The sequence below is a fragment of the Rattus norvegicus genome, chromosome 1 (assembly GCF_036323735.1).
Source record: "Rattus norvegicus strain BN/NHsdMcwi chromosome 1, GRCr8, whole genome shotgun sequence".
Taxonomy (NCBI): Eukaryota; Metazoa; Chordata; class Mammalia; order Rodentia; family Muridae; genus Rattus; species Rattus norvegicus.
The window spans coordinates 261,197,049-261,214,584 of NC_086019.1; positions in this window are offsets into that span (position 1 = coordinate 261,197,049).

Consider the following 17,536-nt stretch of genomic DNA (forward strand, 5'->3'; position numbering starts at 1 on the left):
ATAGAGATAAACACGAATTCTCAACTGAGGAATATTGAATGACTGAGAAGTACCTAAAGAAATGTTCAACATCCTTAGTCATCAGGGAAATGCAAATCAAAACAACCCCAAGATTCCACCTCTCGCCAGTCAGAATGGCTAAGATCAAAAACTCAGATGACTTCAGATGCTGGCGAGGATGCAGAGAAATAGGAACACTCCTCCATTGTTGGTGTGATTACAAGCTGGTACCATCACTATGGAAATCAATCTTGATGTTCCTCAGAAATTAGACATTGTACTGCCTGATAATGCAGCTATGCCAATCCTGAGCATATACCGAATGATGCTTCCACATACAACAAAGACATGTGCTCCATTATGTTCATAGCAGCTTTAATTATAATACCCAGAAGCTGTAAAGAACCCATATGTCCTTCAACAAAGGAATGGATACAGAAAATGTTGTCTACATATTCTAAAACCCCTAAAAATGTTCTGTAATTCTGATTCCATGTTATTTCTAGAAAGCAATATTTAAATGGATGCTCAAAGGATTTATCCCACTTATCTCAAGTCTCAGGACTGGAAGGAAGTGAAGAGATAAGAATCTAAAATTGGTCACCTTGACCAATCTTCTCTTCATCTGTTTATGCTGCTCTGAGATCTCTGACCTCAGAGCTATTTGCTGTGCGTTTCTTACCTTTTAAATCACTCATTAAAAATTAACTTAGGCTAAATAAAGACTTGCTGAGTTATACATTATACCTAGCTTTAAATCGTTAACTATAGACCACATCCTCAAGTCAGGACCTTCTAAATGCCTGGCTTCTCTGAACATAGACATAGCATAACGAAGACAGGTGTAGAAGTAATGTGAACAGAGTTAAGATGATGGATCTGTGTGTGGCTAGAACAGGCAGCATTAGTTGCACATTACTGTAAAGGTAGCCATCAACTTATCTGTCTCCTCTCTTATGAGTAATAATGATGTTAATGAAATCCCTGTTTAAAAAAGAGAACCAGAAGCCTATACACATCCTATTGAAAATAAAGTGCACACCCCCACACTATTTGTTCTCTTTGGGGTCTCAATGGATTGGAGGACAACTATTCACACTAAGAACATTCGAACTTGCTCAGTCCTTGGACCCCAAGTGTAGCTTCATCTAAAAATGTTCTCACAGATGAACTCAACATGAATGTTTGGTTCCATGTCTACATTCCCTGCAAACTTATTAAATGAATGCAAAAATTAAGTCCCACTCGGCGTCCATACCATACAGTTAACAATCTATTAGAATGTGTCTTGCCCTTTTGTAAGGAGAGCTTTTGCCTAAACTGAATTTAACTTCCACTTTGGTGTCTGAACTAACTCTCACCAAATGGATGATTTGGCCCTTATTTCAGATTATGTTATAATCTGAAATGTTAACTCCCTCTTACTTAGAAAAAAGGACTTTTTGTTTGTTTGATTGGTTGGTTGGTTGGTAGAGTTTTCTTATTATAGTTTCTAAGTTTGTTACTAAATTCTAGAAAACATTTTCTATTTCATTTCAAAACAATGCAAGTCTCACACACTGAGAAGTCAAACTAGAAAAAGAAACTTTAGAGATATTCTTCTCCTAGAGCCATCTCATTTCCTCTTTTATTCAATGTTTGAAAGGAGGAGCTAAAGAGATAGCTTAGTGCCTCAGAGTGAGCACTGCTCTTAACAGAGGACAAGAGTATATTTCCCAGCATACAAGTTTACTCACAACAACCTAGAAATGCAGCTTTGGAGGATACTGATGTCTCTGGTCTCTGTAGCCATTTACACTCATGTGCTCATGGCTACTCACAAACACATACACACAATTAAAAATTACAAAAACGGCAACGAAATTAAGGAAGGAGAAGGCAGCTGCAGAAATCCCACTGAATCAAAGCCAAACCTTACAAGCAGGGAACACAAATGCTGTGAAAAGGATAGGATGTTCAGGAGAAGAAACACACTAAGTATGCATTTCCATGTGAAAGAGTAGGAGGACAATTTCATTAGACTAAGTGATGGATCTGACACATCAGGGCCCTGAGTGATCAATTGACAATAACCCCAAACTTCTTTTTGGGAGAATCCATACAGAAAGAGAACTCAGTGAGCGGTAGAAATTCATTTTGTAGTGATGCAAACTTCAAAGTCAATCTTAATGAGTGTTTCTCTACCCAGGATAAACCTATAGTGAAACAAATAACTTTAAAATGTCAAAAAAGTGAACTAGAGACAAGTATGCAGTATGTCCATCAGAGAAAGAAAGGACACGAAGCATTAAACCAAATTGGCTTTTGTATGATGTTACAGTATGAAGATGGTTTGCTCTCACTCAAAATCTTTAGAGACTTGACCTTCCTGGGCTGATGTTGAGAGGTAGAAGAGACTTTAAGAGTGTTTTTGGTTCATAGAAGCACCACCCTGCAATGGGCAATACCTGTCCCAAGAGAAATGCTTAGGTCTTCCAGGACTAAGTGAGTTACCAAAAGAGTGAGTTTCTAGGAAGGCTGGCTACACACACATTGTTTGATGTCCTTGTTTTTATTGTTGTCATTATTTCCATGTAGTCTAAGGAATTCCTAACTTGTATATCTTTCATGATACTATTTTCTTACTCTCCACACTATGATAATTTCTATTTTCAATAGAGATCTGTGAATTGCTTTTAATTAAGAAAAAATCTTCTCTACACTCAAATTTACAGTCATATGTTTTTTCCTCCATAGATCACTTTTCTCTGTTTTTCTGGGGCTTGTTTTAACAGTACTGTATGGTTGTTTTCCATCAACGGAACTCGGTGTAAGGACTTTGACACTTCTGAACAATAAAATTACGTTAAATCTCAGGAGCTGGGCAGAGAGGGAGAACCCTCCTCTAAAAAGATGAAATGAGATGAGAGACAGAGAGACAGAGAGACAGAGACAGAGAGAGAGATAGAGACAGAGACAGAGACAGAGACAGAGAGGGACAGAGAGAGACAGAGAGAGACAGAGACAGAGACAGAGACAGAGACAGAGACAGAGAGGGACAGAGAGAGACAGAGAGAGACAGAGACAGAGACAGAGACAGAGAGAGACAGAGATAGACAGAGATAGACAGAGAGAGAGAGAGAGCTCAAAAATTGATACAAATTTGCGTGTAGTATACATGAGTCAAACTTAAGTGTCTATTGAATTACCCGTCTCTAAGATCTCCTATCACTAATGAAGGAGTGAATGTATCCATAAAGATCTCAGAAGCAAAAGTCAAAACTCCCAGTTAATTGGGTGGAACACAAATTGGGAGAACTTTTAGAATGGGAAAGCATTAACATATGTACACAAGCACACCCATTGTATGCATCATGTGTGTGCATGTGCATGAACAGACACATACACAAATACACACGTAGATGAGAACAAGAGAGTGCAACTCTAGATCTAAACAGAGGTTGCCTCTTTTGTGACAGTTTCTGGGGTCATCTCACCCCTCTGATTAGAGAGATCTTGCTGAGATTCCTTAGAACAGAATAGTTGGTTTTTTTGTTAAATTACATCTCACCTAAAGACCAAATTTCAAAATGAAAAATAAATGTTTCATGTGCATGATCCCCGATATAATGCAAATAACTGCATTTCAAGATAAATTTATTCTTCAACCACACTGCTGAATGTGGAATACTCAAATATTAGCTTTCTGTAACAAATATTAACAGTTTAATAAAGGCCCTAGATTAATATTTTATGAAATATGAGGTGAATATTTTCTTCCACTATTTTTCCAATAGATAACAAAAATTCTGTCTGAGTTGAAAATCAATGTAAAATAGTTGCTTCCTTGTGTGCCTTTGATTTTCCAAAGCATGATGAATGTTATTTATTGTATAAATTATTACTAGATAGTCAACACAGAAAAAGATTGATTTATAATTTTTCTCAAAGAAATTCTTCTTTTATCAGCATTAATAAGATGTCACTGCCTTGAATAATTCAATTGCCAATTCTTTTGCCTCTGTAAGTTTTCAGAAACGTTGAAAACATACTAATTTTAGAAGGCATAACTATTGTTCCTTTGATCTGGCTTTATAATAAACTATGGTTTTATAAAATGGACATTCTAAAAAGAGTCTTACAGACAAGGATACACCAGAATTTCTTTGGAATTTAATTCATTTTGAAGAATTGGAAACTATGCACGAATGTGTCTCTAGGAGGAATTCCAGCATCTCGTAGGAACGATAGAACATGGGGCTTTCCCCATCATGCCACTCCTTCCAACGGACCCTGTGAAGCACACGGAATGTCTGCTCCTCTCTTTGTGTCTAGGTGAGGAAGCACATCACAGTAGAAGTGCCTGGATAAATTGCTCTCCTCTTCCACAGGGTATAAAAGAGAAGGAGGGAGATGTAAAGATGCCAGTTTCCCCATCAAGGGCAAACTCCCAAAGTTTTGTCTTCCTCTCATTGGCTCTGACTTTAAAAGCCCTCTCCCCTCCCTGAATCACAGTAAGTCAGTAAACTAGCCTTGGATATGTGAACATTTGAGACTTCCAAACTAGAGATTTTTATTATTCTGTTTATCCTCAAAGTGCCGTGCGAGAGATTCCGCACTTAGTATATTCGTGGAATGTAAGGGGTCAAGCACCTATGTAAAGAATCTGTCAGTCTGAGACGTGGAACTAAGTCTTATAATTCGATTCCTGAAATACCAAAATATTGAGGCTTTAAGAAAATGCTCAAATAAAACGCCATATTCTGATCTTGCCAGGAAAGATATTCAACCTGCCAAATATTTCATTACATGGTTTTGATTTCTTCAAATCTCCCAATAAAAGAATAAAATTGTCATAGAGAAAAAGAGCATTGCATTAGACAAAAAATATCATGAAAACTTGTTACAAATAACCTTCTAAAACATTTATGAAAACATACACTCATCTCATGGCATCAAATAGTATTATTAAAAAGCTGCTTAAGCTAAGGACTTTCACTTAAGGCTTAAATCAAAGAAATTTCTCATCAATTATAGAAAGGACTAAAACAAGTTGTTTGGAAGTAAAATACACATAGCAATAAAGATGGTCAATCAACAAGAAAGAGCTTTAATCCAAAACAGCAAACAGTGCAGAAACTACGTTCCCTGACTCCTGTTATGTAACATGTATTGTAGTATCTACTCTATACCAGGAAAAACAAGGTATGTGTGTTTGGTGTGTGTGTGTGTGTGTGTGTGTGTGTGTGTGTGTGTGTGTGTGTGTGTGTGTGTATGTTTATATTAAGATCAACAGCTATAATGTAGTAAGGACATGTTCCTGAAATTATTGTCTATTGGGAGACTGATGGACTCAGAAAATGATATGTATATGAGGCAAATTCTAACCATAAGTACATAGATATCTTAGTGTTTCTATTAGGATAAAACATCACAACCAAAAGCACCTTGGCAAGGAAAGGTTTTGTTTCAGCTTATCACAGTTCATCACTGAAGAAATACTCCCCAGACTACTAATCTTAACGATTCTTTTCTTCTTCTTAATCACAATTAAGTCTTTAGCCCCAGATGACCAGTATCCATTAGCCTTGTAAAGCAGAGGTTTCCATCTAGAGGTTCTTAATTCAAAATAGCAATGTCCCCAATTGAGTCTTTAAGAAACTCTTAAAACTTCTGAGGAGAGTTCTGAGAAACTTCCCAAACCCTATCACCATTATTTGAGCTGTTCTCAACAATATCCTCTAAATTCCCACATATAGTCAGACTTTCTCAGACCTGCCTGTAATGGGATTTTTATTATAGATTAAAGCTTAGGCCCTTTGCTAGGGAAATCCCCTAGCTAGCACATCTAACGTTACCTGACTATCTAGCCAATGAACTGCCACATGGCTAGTTTTTTACCACTCTAATCTGCTGTGGTCTGGTCCCCTCCATGTCTTCTCCCAAATCTCCCAGATCTGCCTTCTTCTCCAAGCATTTGTCTCTCTCTTCGAAGTTCTGCCTCCACTTCCTGCCCCAACTACTGGCCATCGCCACTTTATTACAACCAATCAGAAGTCAGACAACCTCTGATATGATTCTAGATTGAATTTAGGCTGGTGAGAAGGACAAATATTTTCAAAATATAATGGCAGGTGATGGACCATAAAAATGACAAAATGACAATACCAAGATCCTGCCAACTTTTAGTTCTTTGCCATTACAAAATTAACAATGGAATGTAAAGACTCTGTCATACAAAGAAAAGAAAGATTACCCCAACCCCCCCTCCAGAACAACCTAATGACCTCTGAGCGCTCAAAGGTTTAACCAGATTTAAGTGTGATAAATTCCTTCCATAATCCTCCAATATGATCAGGCCTTTCAAAGCAATAACCCCTGGCCTGGTAGCTGATTCTGTCTTACTTAGGGTATTCATTGCTGTAATGAACCACCAGGACCAAAAACAATTTGCTGTGATCAAACACCATAATTAAACTAACTTGTTGGGATGCCCTTCCTCCAACACATATTATGTGAAATGTCTTTGTAGATATGTCCCTGAATTTTCAATTGTTAATCACTGTGCTGTTAATGCCAAGCCCTGGTATGATATTTGGTATTGTCATTTTATAGCCCAGTACCTGCTTCCTATATGTAAATGCTTGCTACTTCCTCATCTGATTCTCTGTAATTATCATGTTAAAAACCTTCCCCCATTGGGGAGATCACAGAAGGTCACACTACCCTCAATTGGCCAAAAGGTAAAATGATAGGGACTGGGTGGAGGATGGTGATGTTGATCTCAGAATGTGTCAACTATAGAACCTCTCTCACTGTGCTAATAGTTTTTTTGTATAAGGAAGGAGTGTGGCTTTGAGAAAGAGACGTCAGCTGGAGCTGGGGAAGGACTAGCAGAAATATCAGGCAGAAAAACAGACAGAGGGACAGAAACCTGGGTGAGAGTGGAGCAGGGAAGTAGAACAAGGAGAGCCACTTGGAAGGACACAATGGCAGAGAAATCAGGTTAAGTTAGAAGCTAGCTGAGAGATTACCCCAGCAAGCAGACCAACAGCCTTAAACTATACACATATCTCGACATGACTTATTAAACCACAAATGGAGCCCCAAAGTCCTGCAATACTAACATGTGGAAGACAGACTTTATTTTGAGTTAAGGGTTGCAGAGAGTTGGAGATCAAAATGATAGTGAACCATGGCAACTGGCAACCAGCACAGCAGCTACAGCAGAAAGAGGAGCTGACATTCTATATGGCAAGCATAGAGCAGAGAAAGCAAACTAGAAATGGCCTAAGGATTTGACTATCAAAGTCCACGCCAGTGTCAGAACTATTTCCCCCCCCAAAAGAAAATTTCTCTCAACATTGCCACCAACAGGGGACCAATGCTCAAATACCTGGGGCTATGGGGATAATTCTCATTGAATTCATCATGCTTCCTAGGCCATAAACACAGAACTGAAAGAGCATTGGGTAGTTTTCACTGTCTCTTACCTTTGTCTGGACACATTCCTTTAATTAGTGAATCCTTAGTTCATTAAACTTGAACTTGATTGGAGAGTTTCCTGCTGAATATCTCCCTGTGTTCAAACTTTTGTTTGTTACCTTAATTAAGAATTTTTTTCATATCTTAATTAAAAAGTGATTTTTAACAGAGTCACGGGATAAATAACTCTGACACATTTTCACATTCCCATTGAAATTTTTATGTACTTTTGACAGTTCAATACTAAAGCTAAATTCATTTCCCTCATCATTAATTATGAAGCATATATTGTCATCTGTTATCCTTCTGAAATGACAGTTCTGCCAAAACATGTTTAAAATCTCTTAGATCAAATGGGATTTAAGACAAGACTTTCATTAAGTAGGTATTTTAACGTTCTATAATCTATCAAAAGCGTGTAGTTGAAACTCTCTAAATGAGTTTCTTAAAATCTGTATTTTCATCCTACCAAGGCTATAGGCAGAGTTCCAAAATGGTTGCTTCTAAAGCAAAATATTGTCATCTGTGACACAGTCCTTTAATCTTTCAACTCAGCTTCTTAAGCATGTTGTCTATTATCTTTAAGTGTGTGCTACTATTTATGTTTCAAAAATTGCTGCCATTTCCCTGTATGTCATCTATTTGCCTTATACTAAGTAAGTCATGTCCCCCAAAGATTCAATTCTTACCTGTGTGCTCTTGGTGAACAGAAGACCAATACTGAAAGATGCCTTGAGTGCAGTTCAGAGTTTGCATACCAGCTTGGGGCATGAAAGCTCTGAAATCTTTGGTCCTGATACTGTGTTTGTCAAGTGTTGAGCCCACATACAATGGGTTTTCAACATGGCCACTCTGATGGTCTGGAAAAGTAAGTTTAAACAAGTCACTCAATCTCTTTTTAACCACAGGTCTAGCAGATAACAAGTGAGTAATGTAAAAGTCTTTGGGATTAGAGAGATTTGTCAGCAGCTAAGAGTTCTTCTTGTTCTTCCAGAGGACTAGAGGTTAGTTTCCAGCAGCAACTCCAGGGAGCTTCCATTGGTCTAAAATTTTTGCTTCATTGAGTATACTGCCCTGTTCTAGCCTTTGTGGTCACCTGCATACATGTGAATACATTCAAACAGAAAAACATTTATACATACGTAAAAATGAACTTTAAATTGTTTATTCTACAGTTTGTTTCAGAGATTCTATGAATTAATTCAGTAAAAGTTTAAGATAATGTTTATCACATAGTAGATCTAATGTGGTATTTCTACCTTGTTATCCATTATAAAGTCATCATTGGCATCAGCTTAGTGGACACTGTAATGTAGCATACATGAGCACAAACAACATTTTTTAAACAGTTTTTCTCATTCTTTGAGCTCCCAGTTCCTACAACATGCAATGTGTGATAGGAGAGATTAATTCAGCAGGACTATACTGGGAGGTTTTGCAAATAACCCATCCTGCTCTAGCAAAAGCTGGATCCAGTAAGCCACGTTTTTGTCCCTTCTACACATCAAGAAGCCCTAGACCAGAAAAGAATCCACAATACAGAAAACCTTGATACTGTCAGGAAAATTCAGAGCATCCTAAGATAACAAGAATGAGATAATCATCAGGACATACATTTAAATATAAAATAAAGTTATATTGTATGAGTTGAGCAGATTGTTGGTGTGCATTTATATCAGCAATCAAAGAAACAAAGCCCATCAATTTGAAAGAAAGCAAAAGAGTAGTTTTAGGGAAGGGTTGAAAGAAGAAGGAGAAGGTAGAAAACAATGCAATTATATTTTAATTTAAAAAACAGAGAAGTATTAAAAATAAAATTTGGCTTATAAAGTATATCAAAACAGTCTTATAGTGAGGTTCTGAAGTGGAAGACTCAGTTGTGTCAAATTATGTTTTCTGGATGTTTTTGCTGAAGTAGACAGGTGTGAGGATGTTTTCTGAGAACAAACACACAATATTTTCCTGGAAATTTCATTGAAAATGGGCATGTCATGTTTTGCTAGAGCAGACTCTTGAGAGAACACTTGATATTTGAAAAGGATATAAGTATAACCCAACGGATAGTGCATGATACTTGTGTGGTATTGGTTCGCCTTACCACTCTCTGCTGATCATTATTTGTCATGACTCCATAGAGAGAAATGCACCAAAGAACTTCTGGTGGTAGTGTTGTGGCTTCTTGCTGCTTCCATGGACTCAGACTGATTGGGAGAGCCTTGAGGTTTCTTCTGGATTGAACTGCTATTGTTGATTCCTGAATGGTGTTTGATAGTGGATTGAGCTGCCACTGCTAGTTCCTGTGAAATGAACTGCTGATATCCTGACAACACAGACTGTATCCACCCACCCCAAAGAACTATTTCTAGACAGGTCCTCATTCTCCTTTGCCCCATTAACCTTTCCTTTCTACTACTTGTGGTGAGTGGTTAGCTAGAAGGGAGGATACAGCATCTAAACACAGTTATTAAAGTAAGTTTTAAGAATACAAGTCTGTAAGATTTAATCTTCAAGAAACCAGCAGCAAATCCCAATGACCTGAGCAATATCTCCTATATTTTATTAACCACCAGAAATGCTTTATGTCTCACATACTCTATTTAAATCCTCCATAAATTTACCACCAGCCAATAACTTTTAAAGTAAGAAGAGAAATCCATATGATAGGATTTGGAAGACTAGTGTTACTGAGCTTAAGGAAAGTGTTTTATACAAAGTCAGCCTTTTGTCCTTGGAATGCTGGTGGGTTTATCTCACTATAGGCATTGTATTACCATCAAGATATCATGGCTATATATCTTGGATCTATCAAGACACTCACAGCTATAAATACATTTCTTCTCAATTTGTCTGACTCACTTAAAACAAATTTACAAGTATTTATATAGATTAGTATACATGTATACATGTGTCCATAAAGTGGCACAGAATCTCCTGGTACTCTTGATCCTACTTATCGTTCAATTTTGTTTGACAATTAACTTATTCAAATAACTATGGAAATTATGGTAATCGACAGGTTTCTAAATTTTTTGGCAATTCTTACTTAAATCTTAACAACCTTTCAATGTTCAACTCTTTACAGAAATACAAATGTAACATGCAACTTCTGTGGCCTGTACCTCTTCACATGCTATGCAATACATTTTAAAGTTTCATAGCCTTTCTACAACAGAGCAAATCCTCCTTACTCCTCCTTGGTTTTATATGACACCAATTTCCCATAACTAATTGCCTTAGTAAACTACCTCTCATGATCCATAAAGGAGGTATAGTATATATCTATAATTCATACTTAGAATATATCTATAATTTATACTTAGTGCATTGGGTAGATTATTTAGCTTCCTTGAGCTTTACACTCTCATTCATGAATGGGCTTTGCAGTAGTAAAGTTCTGTTTCCTTAGAACCAAATGAGATAGGATATAGAACCTTACGTGTATACCTGGTATATGAAAGGAACTCAACACCTGTAATCAGGTTTTACTGTTACTGTTGATGCTGATGATGCTATTGTTAGTTAATACCTGCTAGCCATGTCTTACATTCACTGCTTTTTTCCTAAGCTTAATTAATGACAGTGCTAAAGCTTGGAACTTGAAACTAATGATGATGATTGACACAAATAATCTATCCTTAATTAGGATAGACTATACATTTTTGGTGCGCATCATCAGAGGAGCCAACTAGTGTCCAGCTATAGCAGAGTACCTACCACATGTCCAGAATTAGCTCAGATGCAACACAAAGGAGAAGCATCCTTTGCATTGATCAAACACTCCGTCTTGGTTGTTCTTTACAGCATTTCATTGATGACCTAAGTATTTAAACTATAAAGACATAATACACTAGTTCCAATAGGGATACTAGATAAAAGCTATAAAGGTAGAAATCTTGGAAGTACTGTGTGTGTGTGTGTGTGTGTGTGTGGTATTGATGAATATTGAAATTATACATACAGATACAGATACAGATACAAATAATACAGATACAGATAGATACGGATACATCAAATACATATACATGCATATGCACATACACACATCTACACACACACAATGTTTTTAGTCTAAAAACTAGAACCAACATTGTTGTTAAATTTTGATGATATATTATGATATTGTTAAGATATGCTAAGAGAATCAATATTATCTGTGTTCATACTATGCAACTTAAATAAAATGTCAACTGAAACCATTTGTGAATTCCTTCCCAATACTAAAAAGAAGCATGTGTGGCCATATTTGTACTCTTGCCTAATACCGTAACTTTTTAATGTCTTCATGGATGGGATTAGTCAAAGGCCGTAGGAGTATTGATAGCCAACAGCTTGTTGTTGACCTTTCAGGAAATGATACAGTTCAAAGTGAAGCAAAGGTTAACTGCCTACCACTAGGCAATGTGTTGGGTGCATTTGCTAAATTTAGATTATTTTATTGTCACAAAGACCTTATAAACTTCTTATTGTAACACATAAAGAAACCAGACCTCAGCACTAGCCACTGGTACTCTGTGGTAGATGTGTCAATTGGGCCTGAGCACAACAGGATCTAATTATGATACAACTAAAAGAAAAAGGGACCGTAGACTTGAAAGAGAGAAAGAGGGGTTGGAAGAACAAAAGAAAATTGGGGAAATGATGTAATTATATTATTACTTCAAGTAACTATTAAGTACAAAAAAAATCACAGCCCAGTGAGTTTGCTTTAGATCCCCAAGTAAAACTAGCAAAGTTGCTGTCTTTACTCAGCTCTCTCTGCCTGAGTCATTGGTGCTATTCCCTCATGAGGACACTATCTATGGACATGTGAAATGTGGATTCAAAGAGCATTTGGAATTAGCTTTCAGGGTAGCATTTTATTAGATTATCTTCAACCTTTAGGTTTTTTTCATATACAAAATCAATACAATGAAATCAACATTTTGAGCTTGTCTAAAATATTAAAAGTTCTTGTGACGTTAGTTATCATAGTGAACAATGCAAAAACAGATGTTTAATAATGATTAAAGGCCATTGGTTCTTTTATTTCTTATGAGAAAAAAAAGAAGATTTGGAAATGTGTCTGGTAATAATCTTTGTACTTTGCCAGTAAGTGAGTAAATTGGCCTAGGAAGGGTAACATGTGGACCCTGGGAGCAATGTTTCTTACGAAAGAAATGTCTGAGGTATTTTATATAGTTTTGAACCATAAAAGAACAACTTGGACATAGATTAAACCAACCTCCTGCCTGTCACCCTTGTACTTGTTGCTGCCCACTACAAAGTATAGATATTACTAAGCTTCAAAAAGTGATGACTAGAACAAGGGGGAGCTTCTGCCCTCCAAGAGAAGTTTCTCTGCCGTGTCCAGAGAAACTTCCATAAGGCATATTCCCAAGTAACAGAGTAAATTAGTCAAATTTAATAGGTCCTAAGTTTCAGCTTCAGAGAGAAAAAGGGACCCCTTACACTATTAGGATGAATATACCTGATTTTGTGCTACTTTCTAAAAGGGATTTTTTTAATGCCTTGGCTCAGTTCATCTTTATAGGATAAACTGCTCAGGGGTGCAGGTTGGTGATGTCTTTGATATTCTTCAGTGTTTCCATGGTAAATCTCACAAAACTATCAGAAACTGATATTTTTTTATTAACTTGAGTATTTCTTATTTACATTTCTAATGTTATTCCCTTTCCCGGTTTCCGGGCCAACATCCCCCTAACCCCTCCTCCTCCCCTTCTTTATGGGTGTTCCCCTCCCCATCTTCCCCCCATTACCACCCTCCCCCCAACAATGACGTTCACTGGAGGTTCAGTCTTAGCAGGACCCAGGGCTTCCCCTTCCACTGGTGCTCTTACTAGGATATTCATTGCTACCTATGAGGTCAGAGTCCAGGGTCAGTCCATGTATAGTCTTTAGGTAGTGGCTTAGTCCCTGGAAGCTCTGGTTGCTTGGCATTGTTGTTCATAAGGGGTCTTGAGCCCCTTTAAGCTCTTCCAGTTCTTTCTCTGAGTCCTTCAACGGGGGTCCTATTCTCAGTTCAGTGGTTTGCTGCTGGCATTCGCCTCTGTGTTTGCTGTATTCTGGCTGTGTCTCTCAGGAGCGATCTACATCCGGCTCCTGTCGGTCTGCACTTCTTTGCTTCATCCATCTTGTCTAATTGGGTGGCTGTATATGTATGGGCCACATGTGGGGCAGGCTCTAAATGGGTGTTCCTTCTGTCTCTGAGAAACTGATATTTTAAAGGTTTAAAAAAACAAGGAAAGAAATAAAATCAAGAAAAAATAGAAAACGCATATTTTACCAGAAGACTGGCACAACTTTAGTTGCCATAGGTTAACTGTAAAGTAATGTTTGCAAAGAACTCTGGGAGAAAGGGTCATCACATTCCAACTTGGCTCTGATGATTTTATTGTTTTCTGCCCCAGATTGGGGTGGGTATGTTTTAAAGAATGCAGCTTTCACAGCATCACTTGCAGACCTTGGCAGCTTAGGTACCAATAAAAATATTTTTTTTAATCAAGCCAGTGACATTTTTACAAGAGGTATGAAAAATTCTATATTGAAAAAGCCAACTTCTGCAAAACCCAGGGGTTTTTCCTTCAGCCAAGAACATAGTGAAGTGAACAAGAGCATTTGACGGGATAGGTTTGATGTGTTCTCTCACGTGGGGAGTCTGAGAGCTCTATCAGCACATGCTGACCTTTACCTCAGAAATATTTTCATATGGTGACTCACATCCTTTCTTTACAAGAGATTTCTTTGATTTCTACCAGAATGGGTAAACTACAACTTGTTTGCCCAGACCGAGGTCTCTGTTGAACTCTGGGTTATCTCAAGAGAGTACAACACTTTGCCTGCTCCTTAGAGGTGAAGATCAATTGAGATTCTTTATCCCAAGGCATCAAGAAACTTAGCACCAACATCAAAGCTCAGAGTCTATTTACCTACAATGATCCAGCTTGCCCCAACCTCAGCACCTTCCTCATAGGGCAGATGTGCTATACTTTCCAGTTCTCCAGTGCATCATCCTCACCTCACCCTTGTACTTCAGAATGATTTGTCTTATCTTCTTTGAATTCTCCCTTCCTCTCCCCTCCTTGACAGGCACTCTTCTGTTTTTTATTAAACTGGTTCTTACTCAGCATCCTATCAAATTTTTATTTCGGTAGGGATGCATCCACACTTCAATTGTTGTAGAGCAATTTACTCTTTCTTTTGGTAGATCTTAACAAGGCGTTGCATGTTTTCTCCACTCACATTCAAGCTAATTTCCATTAACCTGAAAATACCCTAAAGGCCAGGAAAATGCTCCCTCACTCCTCCCTCTAAGCATGAGTGTCCCTGCCCAGCAGATTTTCTGTAACTAACATTTCTGCTTACTTAGCATCTCTCACATATGTTGAATTTCCATATGACCCAGGCTCATAGAAGTTAAACGCATAAAAAAAACAACAATTAGAGTCTGACTAGAGCTATACTCAGAAACTGTTAGCTATTCTTGGTTTTATAATTATTAGGGGATTCACTCTTTTTTGCTTTAATGGCCTACCTATAAAATAATGGTATTAAAAATTACTGTCCCATAAGTTATTATGGAATTTTCAGTCACACATATAAAATCATAAATTTGGGACTAAGAATGCATATGGATACTCTTAATGGTTGGTTTTGACATATAATCTTATGCCTTTGGGCGCTTTAGGTTTCGTGTCAACTTGACATTGGCTAGGATCTTTGAGAAGAAAATCCCAACTGAGCAAATGTCTTGACAAGACTGGCACTTTGGACAAGCTTGTGGGGGCATTTTCTTGATTAATGTTTAATGTTGGATGGTCCAATTCATGGAGAGGTGCAAGTCTTGGTGGCAGCTTGGTCCTGGAAAAGAAAGCAACCAGAGCGAGTCCTAAGGAGCAAGCCAGTAGCTATACTTCTTAATGGCCTCCATATCAGCTGCTGTCTCCAGGCTCCTGCCTGATATAAGTTCTTGTTCTGTCTTCCCTTAGAGATTGACTGTATAGCAGGACTGTAATTTAGAGGTATAAGCATAAATATATTATTTTATCTACAAGTTGCTCTTAGTAATGAAGTTTATCACGCTATAAACCATAGTTAAGACAATCTTTTTTTTTTTCTCGTTTTTCTTTTTTGTCGGAGCTGGGGACCAAACCCAGGGCCTTGCACTTGCTAGGCAAGCACTCTACCACTGAGCTAAATCCCCAACCCCTTAAGACAATCTTTTTAATCATTCTGCTACGACACAAAGAAAACACAAAATAAAAAAAAACACATAGAAACATGGATATTGAGTGCACATCAAAATGATACAGCAGAACATGACAATGTATAACATTCAATACCTATATATAACGCACATATAAAAATAGCATGTCAGGCAATTCTAGGCTATCTAGAACTGTATGATGACATGCTAGATATTTCTGAAAGAAATGAGACAAAAAAGAACGGAAGGTGTTCGAGAACATCAATCTAGAGGAAATATAAATTCAGAGCTAAAGAATCGAGTGGGAAGTGACTCCCTCCACTTGTCCGTGGGACAAAGTCTGCAGCAAAGTATGAATCCACAAGGCACTCAGAGTAAGGTGTCAAGGAAGATTTGCAGTCCCACCTTATACACAGTGATTGAGAGCAGAGGATTGCTATGCTTATACAATGACAGAAGTCAGCTTCCTTAGACAAGAACAATGTGAACAGTTTCATTAAGAAACCTAACACATAGCTACAAAGCTGATCAAGTAAAATAAGAAAAATCATCATTAACCTATGGTACAGAACAGAACAGATGAAGGATAGAATTGTTTACAAGTGTGATAACTGTTTCAGACTCTCTGCTCAAGCCCATGCTTGCCCTGTAACTTTAGGCAGCTTGAGACTCTTGCTTATGCTGACCTCGTAGGGTAAAATCTAAAAATTCTACGACCCCTACCTCCCCCAAGCATGATTCCCTCTGAGTAGGGAGAGGTTTTCTGAATAATTTTGCGTGTACATCTGTCTTGTTAGAAGAGTCAGTGTCCAGTGATCTCACTAAAGGGTCAGAAGAGTCGCAGAAGTGTGACTCAGAACCAGAAACTGGAGCTCAGTGAGATTTCATTAGTAGCTTTAATTATAATGTGTAGTTTGCTCTAAATCCCTTCAACAGCCCTTAACACAGAACTAAAAATATCCCAGACTGCTCTGGCTCCCTGCTCTCCAGTACAGACAGGTAGTTTGTTCTGTGTTGCTGTTTGACTTGGTTGGCGGTACAAACTTTCATAGGATGCCTGTATAGAACAAAAAGGAGCATCTAACACTGCTGGCACTCAGAGCAAACTTCTTTTCTGAAGCTGTTGCATTTGTCAATCACCCATCTGGAGCCCTGAGTACAATGGATAAATGTGAGGAACAGAAGAAAAACTTTAAATGAAAACACTACACGGGAAAGAAAATAAGAGAACCTGTTGCCAACACAGTATCCTAGAAGAGTATCATAAGGAAGCCCTTGGCACAGGATGGAAATGAAGGGTCTCAGAACAATGGGAAAGAATAAACATAGGCATGAAATACCAAGGAGGAGTACATTCTTGAGTTTTGTAAATAATGAAGCAAGGCAAATTGCATACCATCTGTATACGGTGGTCAATACATAGAGGGTACTTATTTGAAACAGTTAAAAACAGGACACAGTAAAATCTCTTGAAAGAAGACAAGTTTTCAAGCCAAAATGGTGAGATTTCAGTAATGCCAGAATGTAGTAACTAGAACATCCCTGTGTAGAGTAAGCAGGATCAACATGAAATGATCAAAACTGGATCCAACTGCGTCTCAGTGACACTAGAACCTGAAACAGAGAAGTGAAGCAGAAAAAAAATACAGAGTAATAGAAAAATTAAAATAAGACAGAATTAAGCTACAGTAAATAAAATAGTATAAAATGCATAGTTTCAAAATGTATTATTTCAACAGCAGACTTGTCTAAGTAGAAAAAATAAATAATTCAAATGTGTTGTCTACAGAAATATCACTTCTCATACTTAGTGCTATCCACTGAATTCAAAAGATAGAAGAGATAAACCATGAGCCACGTGAAACAAAA